This window comes from Salvelinus namaycush, unplaced genomic scaffold (assembly GCF_016432855.1).
Source record: "Salvelinus namaycush isolate Seneca unplaced genomic scaffold, SaNama_1.0 Scaffold774, whole genome shotgun sequence".
NCBI classification, from domain to species: Eukaryota; Metazoa; Chordata; class Actinopteri; order Salmoniformes; family Salmonidae; genus Salvelinus; species Salvelinus namaycush.
In genome coordinates this window covers 48,659-66,892 of record NW_024061502.1, presented here as the reverse complement: position 1 = coordinate 66,892, position 18,234 = coordinate 48,659, and positions in this window count along the sequence as shown.

Genomic DNA, 18,234 nt, shown 5'->3' with positions numbered 1-18,234 from the left:
AGGTGTAGTAGACCTTACAGTGAAATGCTGAATACAACAGGTGTAGTAGACCTCACAGTGAAATGCTGAATACAACAGGTGTAGTAGACCTCACAGTGAAATGCTGAATACAACAGGTGTAGTAGACCTTACAGTGAAATGCTGAATACAACAGGTGTAGTAGACCTCACAGTGAAATGCTGAATACAACAGGTGTAGTAGACCTTACAGTGAAATGCTGAATACAACAGGTGTAGTAGACCTTACAGTGAAATGCTGAATACAACAGGTGTAGGTAGACCTCACAGTGAAATGCTGAATACAACAGGTGTAGTAGACCTCACAGTGAAATGCTGAATACAACAGGTGTAGTAGACTTCACAGTGAAATGCTGAATACAACAGGTGTAGTAGACCTCACAGTGAAATGCTGAATACAACGGGTGTAGTAGACCTCACAGTGAAATGCTGAATACAACAGGTGTAGTAGACCTTACAGTGAAATGCTGAATACAACAGGTGTAGTAGACCTTACAGTGAAATGCTGAATACAACAGGTGTAGTAGACCTCACAGTGAAATGCTGAATACAACAGGTGTAGTAGACCTTACAGTGAAATGCTGAATACAACAGGTGTAGTAGACCTCACAGTGAAATGCTGAATACAACAGGTGTAGTAGACCTCACAGTGAAATGCTGAATACAACAGGTGTAGTAGACCTCACAGTGAAATGCTGAATACAACAGGTGTAGTAGACCTCACAGTGAAATGCTGAATACAACAGGTGTAGTAGACCTTACAGTGAAATGCTGAATACAACAGGTGTAGTAGACCTTACAGTGAAATGCTGAATACAACAGGTGTAGTAGACCTCACAGTGAAATGCTGAATACAACAGGTGTAGTAGACCTCACAGTGAAATGCTGAATACAACAGGTGTAGACCTTACAGTGAAATGCTGAATACAACAGGTGTAGTAGACCTCACAGTGAAATGCTGAATACAACAGGTGTAGTAGACCTCACAGTGAAATGCTGAATACAACAGGTGTAGTAGACCTCACAGTGAAATGCTGAATACAACAGGTGTAGGTAGACCTCACAGTGAAATGCTGAATACAACAGGTGTAGTAGACCTCACAGTGAAATGCTGAATACAACAGGTGTAATAGACCTTAACGTGAAATGCTGAATACAACAGGTGTAGTAGACCTTACAGTGAAATGCTGAATACAACAGGTGTAGTAGACCTCACAGTGAAATGCTGAATACAACAGGTGTAATAGACCTTAACGTGAAATGCTGAATACAACAGGTGTAGTAGACCTCACAGTGAAATGCTGAATACAACAGGTGTAGTAGACCTTACAGTGAAATGCTGAATACAACAGGTGTAGTAGACCTCACAGTGAAATGCTGAATACAACAGGTGTAGTAGACTTCACAGTGAAATGCTGAATACAACAGGTGTAGTAGACCTCACAGTGAAATGCTGAATACAACGGGTGTAGTAGACCTCACAGTGAAATGCTGAATACAACAGGTGTAGTAGACCTTACAGTGAAATGCTGAATACAACAGGTGTAGTAGACCTTACAGTGAAATGCTGAATACAACAGGTGTAGTAGACCTTACAGTGAAATGCTGAATACAACAGGTGTAGTAGACCTTACAGTGAAATGCTGAATACAACAGGTGTAGTAGACCTCACAGTGAAATGCTGAATACAACAGGTGTAGTAGACCTTACTGTGAAATGCTGAATACAACAGGTGTAGTAGACCTTACAGTGAAATGCTGAATACAACAGGTGTAGTAGACCTCACAGTGAAATGCTGAATACAACAGGTGTAGTAGACCTCACAGTGAAATGCTGAATACAACAGGTGTAGTAGACCTCACAGTGAAATGCTGAATACAACAGGTGTAGTAGACCTTACAGTGAAATGCTGAATACAACAGGTGTAGTAGACCTCACAGTGAAATGCTGAATACAACAGGTGTAGTAGACCTCACAGTGAAATGCTGAATACAACAGGTGTAGTAGACCTCACAGTGAAATGCTGAATACAACAGGTGTAGTAGACCTTACAGTGAAATGCTGAATACAACAGGTGTAGTAGACCTCACAGTGAAATGCTGAATACAACAGGTGTAGTAGACCTTACAGTGAAATGCTGAATACAACAGGTGTAGTAGACCTCACAGTGAAATGCTGAATACAACAGGTGTAGTAGACCTCACAGTGAAATGCTGAATACAACAGGTGTAGTAGACCTTACAGTGAAATGCTGAATACAACAGGTGTAGACCTTACAGTGAAATGCTGAATACAACAGGTGTAGTAGACCTCACAGTGAAATGCTGAATACAACAGGTGTAGTAGACCTCACAGTGAAATGCTGAATACAACAGGTGTAGTAGACCTTACAGTGAAATGCTGAATACAACAGGTGTAGTAGACCTCACAGTGAAATGCTGAATACAACAGGTGTAGTAGACCTTACAGTGAAATGCTGAATACAACAGGTGTAGTAGACCTTACAGTGAAATGCTGAATACAACAGGTGTAGTAGACCTTACAGTGAAATGCTGAATACAACAGGTGTAGTAGACCTCACAGTGAAATGCTGAATACAACAGGTGTAGTAGACCTCACAGTGAAATGCTGAATACAACAGGTGTAGGTAGACCTCACAGTGAAATGCTGAATACAACAGGTGTAGGTAGACCTCACAGTGAAATGCTGAATACAACAGGTGTAGTAGACCTCACAGTGAAATGCTGAATACAACAGGTGTAGTAGACCTTACAGTGAAATGCTGAATACAACAGGTGTAGTAGACCTTACAGTGAAATGCTGAATACAACAGGTGTAGTAGACCTTACAGTGAAATGCTGAATACAACAGGTGTAGTAGACCTCACAGTGAAATGCTGAATACAACAGGTGTAGTATACCTTACAGTGAAATGCTGAATACAACAGGTGTAGTAGACCTCACAGTGAAATGCTGAATACAACAGGTGTAGTAGACCTCACAGTGAAATGCTGAATACAACAGGTGTAGTAGACCTCACAGTGAAATGCTGAATACAACAGGTGTAGTAGACCTCACAGTGAAATGCTGAATACAACAGGTGTAGTAGACCTTACAGTGAAATGCTGAATACAACAGGTGTAGTAGACCTCACAGTGAAATGCTGAATACAACAGGTGTAGTAGACCTCACAGTGAAATGCTGAATACAACAGGTGTAGGTAGACCTCACAGTGAAATGCTGAATACAACAGGTGTAGTAGACCTCACAGTGAAATGCTGAATACAACAGGTGTAGTAGACTTCACAGTGAAATGCTGAATACAACAGGTGTAGTAGACCTCACAGTGAAATGCTGAATACAACAGCTGTAGTAGACCTCACAGTGAAATGCTGAATACAACAGGTGTAGTAGACCTTACAGTGAAATGCTGAATACAACAGGTGTAGTAGACCTTACAGTGAAATGCTGAATACAACAGGTGTAGTAGACCTTACAGTGAAATGCTGAATACAACAGGTGTAGTAGACCTTACAGTGAAATGCTGAATACAACAGGTGTAGTAGACCTCACAGTGAAATGCTGAATACAACAGGTGTAGTAGACCTTACTGTGAAATGCTGAATACAACAGGTGTAGTAGACCTTACAGTGAAATGCTGAATACAACAGGTGTAGTAGACCTTACAGTGAAATGCTGAATACAACAGGTGTAGCAGACCTTACAGTGAAATGCTGAATACAACAGGTGTAGTAGACCTCACAGTGAAATGCTGAATACAACAGGTGTAGTAGACCTCACAGTGAAATGCTGAATACAACAGGTGTAGTAGACCTCACAGTGAAATGCTGAATACAACAGGTGTAGTAGACCTTACAGTGAAATGCTGAATACAACAGGTGTAGTAGACCTCACAGTGAAATGCTGAATATAACAGGTGTAGTAGACCTTACAGTGAAATGCTGAATACAACAGGTGTAGTAGACCTTACAGTGAAATGCTGAATACAACAGGTGTAGTAGACCTTACAGTGAAATGCTGAATACAACAGGTGTAGTAGACCTTACAGTGAAATGCTGAATACAACAGGTGTAGTAGACCTCACAGTGAAATGCTGAATACAACAGGTGTAGTAGACCTCACAGTGAAATGCTGAATATAACAGGTGTAGTAGACCTTACAGTGAAATGCTGAATACAACAGGTGTAGTAGACCTTACAGTGAAATGCTGAATACAACAGGTGTAGTAGACCTTACAGTGAAATGCTGAATACAACAGGTGTAGTAGACCTTACAGTGAAATGCTGAATACAACAGGTGCAGTAGACCTCACAGTGAAATGCTGAATACAACAGGTGTAGTAGACCTCACAGTGAAATGCTGAATACAACAGGTGTAGTAGACCTCACAGTGAAATGCTGAATACAACAGGTGTAGTAGACCTTACAGTGAAATGCTGAATACAACAGGTGTAGTAGACCTTACAGTGAAATGCTGAATACAACAGGTGTAGTAGACCTCACAGTGAAATGCTGAATACAACAGGTGTAGTAGACCTCACAGTGAAATGCTGAATACAACAGGTGTAGGTAGACCTCACAGTGAAATGCTGAATACAACAGGTGTAGGTAGACCTCACAGTGAAATGCTGAATACAACAGGTGTAGTAGACCTCACAGTGAAATGCTGAATACAACAGGTGTAGTAGACCTTACAGTGAAATGCTGAATACAACAGGTGTAGTAGACCTTACAGTGAAATGCTGAATACAACAGGTGTAGTAGACCTTACAGTGAAATGCTGAATACAACAGGTGTAGTAGACCTTACAGTGAAATGCTGAATACAACAGGTGTAGTAGACCTTACAGTGAAATGCTGAATACAACAGGTGTAGTAGACCTCACAGTGAAATGCTGAATACAACAGGTGTAGTAGACCTTACTGTGAAATGCTGAATACAACAGGTGTAGTAGACCTTACAGTGAAATGCTGAATACAACAGGTGTAGTAGACCTTACAGTGAAATGCTGAATACAACAGGTGTAGTAGACCTCACAGTGAAATGCTGAATACAACAGGTGTAGTAGACCTCACAGTGAAATGCTGAATACAACAGGTGTAGGTAGACCTCACAGTGAAATGCTTACTTACAAGCCCTTAACCAACAAATAATAGAATAAGTAAAACATTTAAAATAAAAGTAACAACTAATTCAACAGCAGCAGTAAAATGCACTTCAGGTAAATGTTGTAAAACGTTTAGTGGAACTAAAGGTGCAGCCGTTTTGATCTCAATATCAAATCATTTAACAATTAAGCACCTTACTGTGATTGTTATTAATTATAATTGTTAAAAAGAAACTAAATTTGCTTCTTAGCAAAGAGAAATGTCTCATGCAAGAATTTAGCTAGGACTGTCTGCGTGTGGTCTTAGTGGGGAGGGGAAAACTGAAAACCATCTGATATTGGCAGAGATGTTTGGAGCTCGTTTTCTTATTGGTCTAACTAAAATATGAATGCAACATGTAAAGTGTTGGTCCCATGTTTCATGAGCTGAAATAAAAGAACCCAGAAATGTTCCTCACAAAAAGCTGATTTCTCTCAAATGTTGTGGCCAAATGTGTTTACATCCCTGTTAGTGAGCATTTATCCTTCGCCAAGATAATAAATCCACCTGACAGGTGTGGAATATCAAGAAGCTGGTTAAACAGCATGACCATGACACAGGTGCACCTTGTGCTGGGGACAATAAAAGGCCACACAAACTGTCAGAAACCATCTCCGAGAAGCTCAGCTGTGTGCTCGTCGTCCTCCCCAATGTTATTGACCTGACTGCAGTTCGGTGTCATAACCGACATCAGTGGTTAAATGCTCACCTTCGATGGCCACTGGCACACTGGAGAAGTGTGCTCTTCACGGATGAATTCCAGTTTCAACTGTACCAGGCAGATGGCAGACAGCGTGTATGACATCGTGTGGGCGAGCGGTTTGCTGATGTCAACGTTGTGAACAGAGTGCCCCATGGTGGCGGTGGGGTTATGGTATGGGCAGGCATAAGCTACAGACAACCAACACAATTGCATTTTATACATGGCAATTGGAATGCACAGAGATACCGTGATGAGATCCTGAGGTCCATTGTCGTGCCATTCATCCGCCACCATCACCTCATGTTTCAGCATGATAATGCACGGCCCCATGTCACAAGGATCTGGACACAATTCCTGGAAGCTGAAAATGTCCCAATTCTTCCATGGCCTGCACACTCACCAGACATGTCACCCGTTGAGCATGTTTGGGATGCTCTGGATCAATGTGTACGACAGCGTGTTCTAGTTCCCACTAATATCGAGAAACTTCACAAAGCCATTGAAGAGGAGTGGGGCATCATTCCACAGGCCACAATCAACAGCCTGATCAACTCTATGTGAAGGAGATGTGTCATGCTGCATGAGGCAAATGGTGGTCACACCAGATACTGACTGGTTATCTAATCCACGCTCCTACCTTTTTTTTAAGGTATCTGTGACCAACAGAGTCATATCTGTATTCCCAGTCACGTGAAATCCATAGATTAGGACCAAATGAATATACACTGCTCAAAAAAATTAAGGGAACACTAAAATAACACATCCTAGATCTTAATGAATGAAATATTCTTATTAAATACTTTTTTCTTTACATAGTTGAATGTGCTGACAACAAAATCACACAAAAATTATCAATGGAAATCAAATTTATCAACCCATGGAGGTCTGGATTTGGAGTCACACTCAAAACTAAAGTGGAAAACCACACTACAGGCTGATCCAACTTTGATGTAAGGTCCTTAAAACAAGTCAAAATGAGGCTCAGTAGTGTGTGTGGCCTCCACGTGCCTGTATGACCTCCCTACAATGCCTGGGCATGCTCCTGGTGAGGTGGCGGATGGTCTCCTGAGGGATCTCCTCCCAGACCTGGACTAAAGCATCCGCCAACTCCTGGACAGTCTGTGGTGCAACGTGGCGTTGGTGGATGGAGCAAGACATGATGTCCCAGATGTGCTCAATTGGATTCAGGTCTGGGGAACGGGCGGGCCAGTCCATAGCATCAATGCCTTCCTCTTGCAGGAACTGCTGACACACTCCAGCCACATGAGGTCTAGCATTGTCTTGCATTAGGAGGAACCCAGGGCCAACCGCACCAGCATATGGTCTCACAAGGGGTCTGAGGATCTCATCTCGGTACCTAATGGCAGTCAGGCTACCTCTGGCGAGCACATGGAGGGCTGTGCGGCCCCCCAAAGAAATGCCACCCCACACCATGACTGACCCATCGCCAAACCGGTCATGCTGGAGGATGTTGCAGGCAGCAGAACGTTCTCCACGGCGTCTCCAGACTCTGTCACGTCTGTCACATGTGCTCAGTGTGAACCTGCTTTCATCTGTGAAGAGCACAGGGCGCCAGTGGCGAATTTGCCAATCCTGGTGTTCTCTGGCAAATGCCAAACGTCCTGCACGGTGTTGGGCTGTAAGCACAACCCCCACCTGTGGACGTCGGGCCCTCATACCACCCTCATGGAGTCTGTTTCTGACCGTTTGAGCAGACACATGCACATTTGTGGCCTGCTGGAGGTCATTTTGCAGGGCTCTGGCAGTGCTCCTCCTGCTCCTCCTTGCACAAAGGCAGAAGTAGCGGTCCTGCTGCTGGGAAGTTGCCCTCCTACGGCCTCCTCCACGTCTCCTGATGTACTGGCCTGTCTCCTGGTAGCGCCTCCATGCTCTGGACACTACGCTGACAGACACAGCAAACCTTCTTGCCACAGTTCGCATTGATGTGCCATCCTGGATGAGCTGCACTACCTGAGCCACTTGTGTGGGTTGTAGACTCCGTCTCATGCTACCACTAGAGTGAAAACCCCGCCAGCATTCAAAAGTGACCAAAACATCAGCCAGGAAGCATAGGAACTGAGAAGTGGTCTGTGGTCACCACCTGCAGAACCACTCCTTTATTGGGGGTGTCTTGCTAATTGCCTATAATTTCCACCTGTTGTCTATTCCATTTGCACAACAGCATGTGAAATTTATTGTCAATCAGTGTAGCTTTCTAAGTGGACAGTTTGATTTCACAGAAGTGTGATTGACTTGGAGTTACATTGTGTTGTTTAAGTGTTCCCTTTATTTTTTTGAGCAGTGTATTTCAATTGACTGATTTCCTTAAATGAGTAAAATCTTTGAAATTGATGCATGTTGCATTTATATTGTTGTTCAGTGTAATTTAGCTCATCCATGTCATCAAGCCAAAACTCCATCCCACCAAAACAACTCTTTCACCAAAAGGGCAATTTTCACATTTTCACAGTATTTTTCCAACCTCATAGTGTGGAAATATATATAAAACACAGGCAATCACATTTTTGACTGCACTGGGCCTTTAAGAGTAGTCCTCATGCATAGAGTTTGATTAACGTTGCAATCAATGGTTTTTGTTTGGCATACATTTTAAAGTGAGTCTCAGAATAATTCTGTTACCGTGGAATTGGAGGAGATGGAGGTAAACACACAAAGTCTTCCACTTGGGTGAAAAGAACATGGCAACATTAACACTGTCCCCAAATAGAAACACTGACTAACCCATCAGGAATACATGAACTCTGTTTCCCAGACAGGGAAAGGACGAGGAGGTAAGCTAACAGCTATGGTGATTACTAACGTCCAAAACTGCCTAGATGCCAGGAAAGGAGGGGGGCCAAGGGGTCAGTCAAAGCTGCTTACACCACAGTCCAAATTCCAGAGCTCCAACTGAAAATGACTTCCTTTCCTCTGTCAGACAGAGAGAGAGAGTCATACAACTTCCAGAAGCTTCAGACTGTCAGGAGACTGGAGGCTACATGCAGACAGGACAGTCTATGGTATATGACAAGGCTGGTCAAACACACATCTCCTTGTCTTGCTGTGTGTGGAACTTTTCCAGACTAAAGCAAACACTGGAAAATGGCTCAGCGCCCAGCTCCTTCTCCCCTCCAGAGGGAGGTTAGGGTGGCTCAGCTCCTTCTCCCCTCCAGAGGGAGGTTAGGGTGGCTCAGCTCCTTCTCCCCTCCAGAGGGAGGTTAGGGTGGCTCAGCTCCTTCTCCCCTCCAGAGGGAGGTTAGGGTGGCTCAGCTCCTTCTCCCCTCCAGAGGGAGGTTAGGGTGGCTCAGCTCCTTCTCCCCTCCAGAGGGAGGTTAGGGTGGCTCAGCTCCTTCTCCCCTCCAGAGGGAGGTTAGGGTGGCTCAGCTCCTTCTCCCCTCCAGAGGGAGGTTAGGGTGGCTCAGCTCCTTCTCCCCTCCAGAGGGAGGTTAGGGTGGCTCAGCTCCTTCTCCCCTCCAGAGGGAGGTTAGGGTGGCTCAGCTCCTTCTCCCCTCCAGAGGGAGGTTAGGGTGGCTCAGCTCCTTCTCCCCTCCAGAGGGAGGTTAGGGTGGCTCAGCTCCTTCTCCCCTCCAGCCTCATACAGCTCCAGTAACTCTCAGTCTGACCAGACCCAGTCTCTACCCTCCATTCAGTTCAAGACAATTCCACAGCTAAGCCCGGTGTTAAAACCTCCTCACTGCCCCCACATTGTTCAGGCTTCACTTACCTCAGTCAAACAGCCGTTGCTCTGCAGTTTATTTTTCTCCCTCTAAGGCTGCTGTGTTGGACTTTAGTAGCTAAACAGAACAGGCTGCCAAGCTAGCTAGACAGCTCACTGCTCGCTCTCTCTCCCTCTAAATCTTCAGTCCATGAGGGGAAAAATTACACTATTGGTGTAAACTCAGCCAAGCCCAGCTCATGCTGGCATAGGCTGACGGGATCGACCAATCACAGAACAATTTCCCTCCCTGTTCTCCGCCCAAAACAGGAGGGCCTTATTCAGACAAACTCTTCTAGCTCTGTTCCACACTCTGCTCTGACGACACAGACACGCTGTACAGCAAGTACAGTGTTCTAGTGTTCCAGCTGCACAACTGATATGTAGTGTTGGTCCAGTCAACCAGTGTTCCAGCTACACAACTGATATGTAGTGTTGGTCCAGTCAGCCAGTGTTCCAGCTACACAACTGATATGTAGTGTTGGTCCAGTCAGCCAGTGTTCCAGCTACACAACTGATATGTAGTGTTGGTCCAGTCAGCCAGTGTTCCAGCTACACAGCTGATATGTAGTGTTGGTCCAGTCAGCCAGTGTTCCAGCTACACAACTGATATGTAGTGTTGGTCCAGTCAGCCAGTGTTCCAGCTACACAACTGATATGTAGTGTTGGTCCAGTCAGCCAGTGTTCCAGCTACACAACTGATATGTAGTGTTGGTCCAGTCAGCCAGTGTTCCAGCTACACAACTGATATGTAGTGTTGGTCCAGTCAGCCAGTGTTCCAGCTACACAGCTGATATGTAGTGTTGGTCCAGTCAGCCAGTGTTCCAGCTACACAACTGATATGTAGTGTTGGTCCAGTCAGCCAGTGTTCCAGCTACACAATTGATATGTGGTGTTGGTCCAGTCAGCCAGTGTTCCAGCTACACAACTGATATGTAGTGTTGGTCCAGTCAGCCAGTGTTCCAGCTACACAACTGATATGTAGTGTTGGTCCAGTCAGCCAGTGTTCCAGCTACACAACTGATATGTAGTGTTGGTCCAGTCAGCCAGTGTTCCAGCTACACAACTGATATGTAGTGTTGGTCCAGTCAGCCAGTGTTCCAGCTACACAGCTGATATGTAGTGTTGGTCCAGTCAGCCAGTGTTCCAGCTACACAACTGATATGTAGTGTTGGTCCAGTCAGCCAGTGTTCCAGCTACACAACTGATATGTAGTGTTGGTCCAGTCAGCCAGTGTTCCAGCTACACAACTGATATGTAGTGTTGGTCCAGTCAGCCAGTGTTCCAGCTACACAACTGATATGTAGTGTTGGTCCAGTCAGCCAGTGTTCCAGCTACACAGCTGATATGTAGTGTTGGTCCAGTCAGCCAGTGTTCCAGCTACACAACTGATATGTAGTGTTGGTCCAGTCAGCCAGTGTTCCAGCTACACAATTGATATGTGGTGTTGGTCCAGTCAGCCAGTGTTCCAGCTACACAACTGATATGTAGTGTTGGTCCAGTCAGCCAGTGTTCCAGCTACACAACTGATATGTAGTGTTGGTCCAGTCAGCCAGTGTTCCAGCTACACAACTGATATGTAGTGTTGGTCCAGTCAGCCAGTGTTCCAGCTACACAACTGATATGTAGTGTTGGTCCAGTCAGCCAGTGTTCCAGCTACACAACTGATATGTAGTGTTGGTCCAGTCAGCCAGTGTTCCAGCTACACAACTGATATGTAGTGTTGGTCCAGTCAGCCAGTGTTCCAGCTACACAACTGATATGTAGTGTTGGTCCAGTCAGCCAGTGTTCCAGCTACACAACTGATATGTAGTGTTGGTCCAGTCAGCCAGTGTTCCAGCTACACAACTGATATGTAGTGTTGGTCCAGTCAGCCAGTGTTCCAGCTACACAACTGATATGTAGTGTTGGTCCAGTCAGCCAGTGTTCCAGCTACACAACTGATATGTAGTGTTGGTCCAGTCAGCCAGTGTTCCAGCTACACAACTGATATGTAGTGTTGGTCCAGTCAGCCAGTGTTCCAGCTACACAACTGATATGTAGTGTTGGTCCAGTCAGCCAGTGTTCCAGCTACACAGCTGATATGTAGTGTTGGTCCAGTCAGCCAGTGTTCCAGCTACACAACTGATATGTAGTGTTGGTCCAGTCAGCCAGTGTTCCAGCTACACAACTGATATGTAGTGTTGGTCCAGTCAGCCAGTGTTCCAGCTACACAACTGATATGTAGTGTTGGTCCAGTCAGCCAGTGTTCCAGCTACACAGCTGATATGTAGTGTTGGTCCAGTCAGCCAGTGTTCCAGCTACACAACTGATATGTAGTGTTGGTCCAGTCAGCCAGTGTTCCAGCTACACAACTGATATGTAGTGTTGGTCCAGTCAGCCAGTGTTCCAGCTACACAACTGATATGTAGTGTTGGTCCAGTCAGCCAGTGTTCCAGCTACACAACTGATATGTAGTGTTGGTCCAGTCAGCCAGTGTTCCAGCTACACAGCTGATATGTAGTGTTGGTCCAGTCAGCCAGTGTTCCAGCTACACAACTGATATGTAGTGTTGGTCCAGTCAGCCAGTGTTCCAGCTACACAATTGATATGTGGTGTTGGTCCAGTCAGCCAGTGTTCCAGCTACACAACTGATATGTAGTGTTGGTCCAGTCAGCCAGTGTTCCAGCTACACAACTGATATGTAGTGTTGGTCCAGTCAGCCAGTGTTCCAGCTACACAACTGATATGTAGTGTTGGTCCAGTCAGCCAGTGTTCCAGCTACACAACTGATATGTAGTGTTGGTCCAGTCAGCCAGTGTTCCAGCTACACAACTGATATGTAGTGTTGGTCCAGTCAGCCAGTGTTCCAGCTACACAACTGATATGTAGTGTTGGTCCAGTCAGCCAGTGTTCCAGCTACACAACTGATATGTAGTGTTGGTCCAGTCAGCCAGTGTTCCAGCTACACAACTGATATGTAGTGTTGGTCCAGTCAGCCAGTGTTCCAGCTACACAACTGATATGTAGTGTTGGTCCAGTCAGCCAGTGTTCCAGCTACACAACTGATATGTAGTGTTGGTCCAGTCAGCCAGTGTTCCAGCTACACAGCTGATATGTAGTGTTGGTCCAGTCAGCCAGTGTTCCAGCTACACAACTGATATGTAGTGTTGGTCCAGTCAGCCAGTGTTCCAGCTACACAACTGATATGTAGTGTTGGTCCAGTCAGCCAGTGTTCCAGCTACACAACTGATATGTAGTGTTGGTCCAGTCAGCCAGTGTTCCAGCTACACAACTGATATGTAGTGTTGGTCCAGTCAGCCAGTGTTCCAGCTACACAACTGATATGTAGTGTTGGTCCAGTCAGCCAGTGTTCCAGCTACACAACTGATATGTAGTGTTGGTCCAGTCAGCCAGTGTTCCAGCTACACAAATGATATGTAGTGTTGGTCCAGTCAGCCAGTGTTCCAGCTACACAACTGATATGTAGTGTTGGTCCAGTCAGCCAGTGTTCCAGCTACACAACTGATATGTAGTGTTGGTCCAGTCAGCCAGTGTTCCAGCTACACAACTGATATGTAGTGTTGGTCCAGTCAGCCAGTGTTCCAGCTACACAGCTGATATGTAGTGTTGGTCCAGTCAGCCAGTGTTCCAACTACACAACTGATATGTAGTGTTGGTCCAGTCAGCCAGTGTTCCAGCTACACAACTGATATGTAGTGTTGGTCCAGTCAGCCAGTGTTCCAGCTACACAGCTGATATGTAGTGTTGGTCCAGTCAGCCAGTGTTCCAGCTACACAGCTGATATGTAGTGTTGGTCCAGTCAGCCAGTGTTCCAGCTACACAACTGATATGTAGTGTTGGTCCAGTCAGCCAGTGTTCCAGCTACACAATTGATATGTGGTGTTGGTCCAGTCAGCCAGTGTTCCAGCTACACAACTGATATGTAGTGTTGGTCCAGTCAGCCAGTGTTCCAGCTACACAACTGATATGTAGTGTTGGTCCAGTCAGCCAGTGTTCCAGCTACACAACTGATATGTAGTGTTGGTCCAGTCAGCCAGTGTTCCAGCTACACAACTGATATGTAGTGTTGGTCCAGTCAGCCAGTGTTCCAGCTACACAACTGATATGTAGTGTTGGTCCAGTCAGCCAGTGTTCCAGCTACACAACTGATATGTAGTGTTGGTCCAGTCAGCCAGTGTTCCAGCTACACAACTGATATGTAGTGTTGGTCCAGTCAGCCAGTGTTCCAGCTACACAACTGATATGTAGTGTTGGTCCAGTCAGCCAGTGTTCCAGCTACACAACTGATATATAGTGTTGGTCCAGTCAGCCAGTGTTCCAGCTACACAGCTGATATGTAGTGTTGGTCCAGTCAGCCAGTGTTCCAGCTACACAGCTGATATGTAGTGTTGGTCCAGTCAGCCAGTGTTCCAGCTACACAACTGATATGTAGTGTTGGTCCAGTCAGCCAGTGTTCCAGCTACACAACTGATATGTAGTGTTGGTCCAGTCAGCCAGTGTTCCAGCTACACAACTGATATGTGGTGTTGGTCCAGTCAGCCAGTGTTCCAGCTACACAACTGATATGTAGTGTTGGTCCAGTCAGCCAGTGTTCCAGCTACACAACTGATATGTAGTGTTGGTCCAGTCAGCCAGTGTTCCAGCTACACAACTGATATGTAGTGTTGGTCCAGTCAGCCAGTGTTCCAGCTACACAACTGATATATAGTGTTGGTCCAGTCAGCCAGTGTTCCAGCTACACAGCTGATATGTAGTGTTGGTCCAGTCAGCCAGTGTTCCAGCTACACAACTGATATGTAGTGTTGGTCCAGTCAGCCAGTGTTCCAGCTACACAACTGATATGTAGTGTTGGTCCAGTCAGCCAGTGTTCCAGCTACACAACTGATATGTAGTGTTGGTCCAGTCAGCCAGTGTTCCAGCTACACAGCTGATATGTAGTGTTGGTCCAGTCAGCCAGTGTTCCAGCTACACAACTGATATGTAGTGTTGGTCCAGTCAGCCAGTGTTCCAGCTACACAACTGATATGTAGTGTTGGTCCAGTCAGCCAGTGTTCCAGCTACACAACTGATATGTGGTGTTGGTCCAGTCAGCCAGTGTTCCAGCTACACAACTGATATGTAGTGTTGGTCCAGTCAGCCAGTGTTCCAGCTACACAACTGATATGTAGTGTTGGTCCAGTCAGCCAGTGTTCCAGCTACACAACTGATATGTAGTGTTGGTCCAGTCAGCCAGTGTTCCAGCTACACAACTGATATGTAGTGTTGGTCCAGTCAGCCAGTGTTCCAGCTACACAACTGATATGTAGTGTTGGTCCAGTCAGCCAGTGTTCCAGCTACACAACTGATATGTAGTGTTGGTCCCTGAACTGACTTGTTAGAAAGGTGGCATCCTATGACGGTGCCACGTTGAAATGACGGTGCCACGATGAAATGACGGTGCCACGATGAAATGACGGTGCCACGTTGAAATGACGGAGTCACGTTGAAATGACGGTGCCACGATGAAATGACGGTGCCACGTTGAAATGACGGTGCCACGATGAAATGACGGTGCCACGATGAACACGATGAAATGACGGTGCCACGATGAAATGACGGTGCCACGATGAAATGACGGTGCCACGATGAAATGACGGTGCCACGTTGAAATGACGGTGCCACGATGAAATGACGGTGCCACGTTGAAATGACGGTGCCACGTTGAAATGACGGTGCCACGATGAAATGACGGTGCCACGATGAAATGACGGTGCCACGATGAAATGACGGTGCCACGTTGAAATGACGGTGCCACGTTGAAATGACGGTGCCACGTTGAAATGACGGTGCCACGTTGAAATGACGGTGCCACGATGAAATGACGGTGCCACGATGAAATGACGGTGCCACGTTTAAATGACGGTGCCACGATGAAATGACGGTGCCACGATGAAATGACGGTGCCACGATGAAATGACGGTGCCACGTTTAAATGACGGTGCCACGATGAAATGACGGAGTCACGATTAAATGACGGTGCCACGATGAAATGACGGTGCCACGATGAAATGACGGTGCCACGATGAAATGACGGTGCCACGTTGAAATGACGGTGCCACGATGAAATGACGGTGCCACGATGAAATGACGGTGCCACGATGAAATGACGGTGCAACGTTGAAATGACGGTGCCACGATGAAATGACGGTGCCACGATGAAATGACGGTGCCACGATGAAATGACGGTGCCACGATGAAATGACGGTGCCACGATGAAATGACGGTGCCACGATGAAATGACGGTGCAACGTTGAAATGACGGTGCCACGATGAAATGACGGTGCCACGATGAAATGACGGTGCCACGATGAAATGACGGTGCCACGATGAAATGACGGTGCCACGATGAAAGTCACTGAGCTCTTCAGAAAGGCCATTCTACTGCCAATGTTTGTCTATGGAGATTGCATTTCTTTGTGCTCGATTTGATACACCTGTCAGTAACGGATGTGGCTGAAATACCCGAATCCACTAATATAAAGGTGTGTCCACATAATATATATATATATAGTGCAGTTTACTTAATATATCTTTTTTTAAATGGTCATTTCCCCCCTCCCCCTTCCGTTGGCTCATTCTCGCGCCTCGCTACAGATGTAGACAGTCACTACCTCGGATGCCAATGTAGCTTACGTCAGTGAACGACGAAGCCTTACAAGAGAGGAATAGCAACATCTCATTGTAGCCAAGGACCCATCATTAACATTAGAGCCAAGGAAAGAGCGATATTTTAGCTACATTTTATAGAGTTGTCTTTGACAGCGAAGGAACTGAGTAGGCTACACAGCTTGTAAAAACTGCTGCAGTTTGGTAGGTTACCAACCGGAGAGGGACAAGCAGCCTGAAGACCATAGTTCTTCTACTTCCAATAACATTACCGGTCCAATCGTTCGATTATTTAACTAGACCTGTGTCATCTGAGGTGAAGAGTGATGCAGTACTGCTGCTTAGGGTTTTTAATGTTCATGTGTTGACAGATGTAGGCTACAGTTGTATGCTGGTTATGTACTGAGCAGCCTGTTGGGGTCTCTGTTCTCATCCTCCAGACTTGATCCATCTACATTAAGGTCATTTAGAAGAAGCTCTTATTCAGAGAGACTTACTATCAGTGCATTTAACTAAGATAGATAAGTTGCATATTGCATGACCGAAATAATTTTCAAACACATTAGCCTACATATTTATTCACATAAAAATTAGCACTGGACGGGAAGGGACAGGAAAGTTCTGGGGTCATAGAACTGTTGTTGGGTCAGGACAGTACAGGAAAAAATGTACGGGACAAGATGGGACAGGAATGCATTTTCCCTCCCGTGTCAACCTCTACTAAGCATGTGCTAGGTCTGCTACGCGGCAGGAAGCCTAGCGGTGAGAGCACTGGGCAAGAAACCCAAAGGTTTAAATTCCTGAGCCCACACAGTGATGTTGTCTTTAACACTGAGGCACTGCTCAGCCCTTCTCTCCTAACTTTCCCTTGTTAAAAAAAAATTGCTATTCTGTTTTGTTCTCCTTTTGCACATTCTGTGCATTTCATGTGTTATCGCAGCATGGGGCAATTTCATCTCTGCTGCATCAATCCAACTCCTCAGCCAGACTATGTAAGCATCCCAAATGGCACCCTGTGCCCTATATAGTGCACTACTTTAGACCAGAGCCCTATGGCACCCTATTCCCTATTTAGTGCACTAATTTAGAGTCCTATTTGGGATGCATTCTATAAGTCACCTTGGGTTGAGGAGTATCTCTCTGCTGACACTGAAAACACAGATCCCAGACAGACACCATGTCTGGGGCCAGAGTTCAGGATATCACCAGGTTGCTTCCTGAGGGAGTGACTCAGTCACCGGGGATGACACTCATGGTTCATGTGGGGTATATGACATTATGAAGGGCAGCTCAGAATAGCTGAAGATGTATTTTAAAGAACTGATTGGGTCTCTGCTTGACACCAACAAACATCCCATAATATCTGTCCCTCTGCCCTCCCTAAGTCATTGAACAGTTCAGCAGACTTTTATCCCTCCATAACTGGCTACGAGACTATTACAGCTCTGTGGGTGTAACATTTATTGACAATGTGGATACCTTCTGGAAACAAAGCTCGTTTTGTAAGGAGGATGGGATCCACCCAAATCATTTGGGTTCCTGGATCCGTTCACAGCATTATAAGACTGCGTTGAGACAATGACTTATCAATGACCCAAGTCCAGCTCATTTAATCAAATCAAATGTTATTGGTCACATACACGTGTTTAGCAGATGTTATTGCGGGTGTAGCGAAATGCTTGTGTTTCTGCAGTAATATCTAACAGTAGAATTTATCAATTTCACAACGATACACACAAATCTAAAATAAAGGAATTGAATTAAGAATGTATACATATTGGGCAAGCAATCCCATTGTGTCACCAAGGTGTCATAATGCTTCAGCTAAAGTACAGTGTCAAGAAACAGTGAACCTTTTGGAATTACCTGGATTTATGCATAAATTGGTCATTCAGTTTGATCTGATCTTCATCTAGGTCACAACAATAGACAAACACAGTCTGCTTAAACTAGTAACACACAATTATACGTTTTCATGTCTTTGT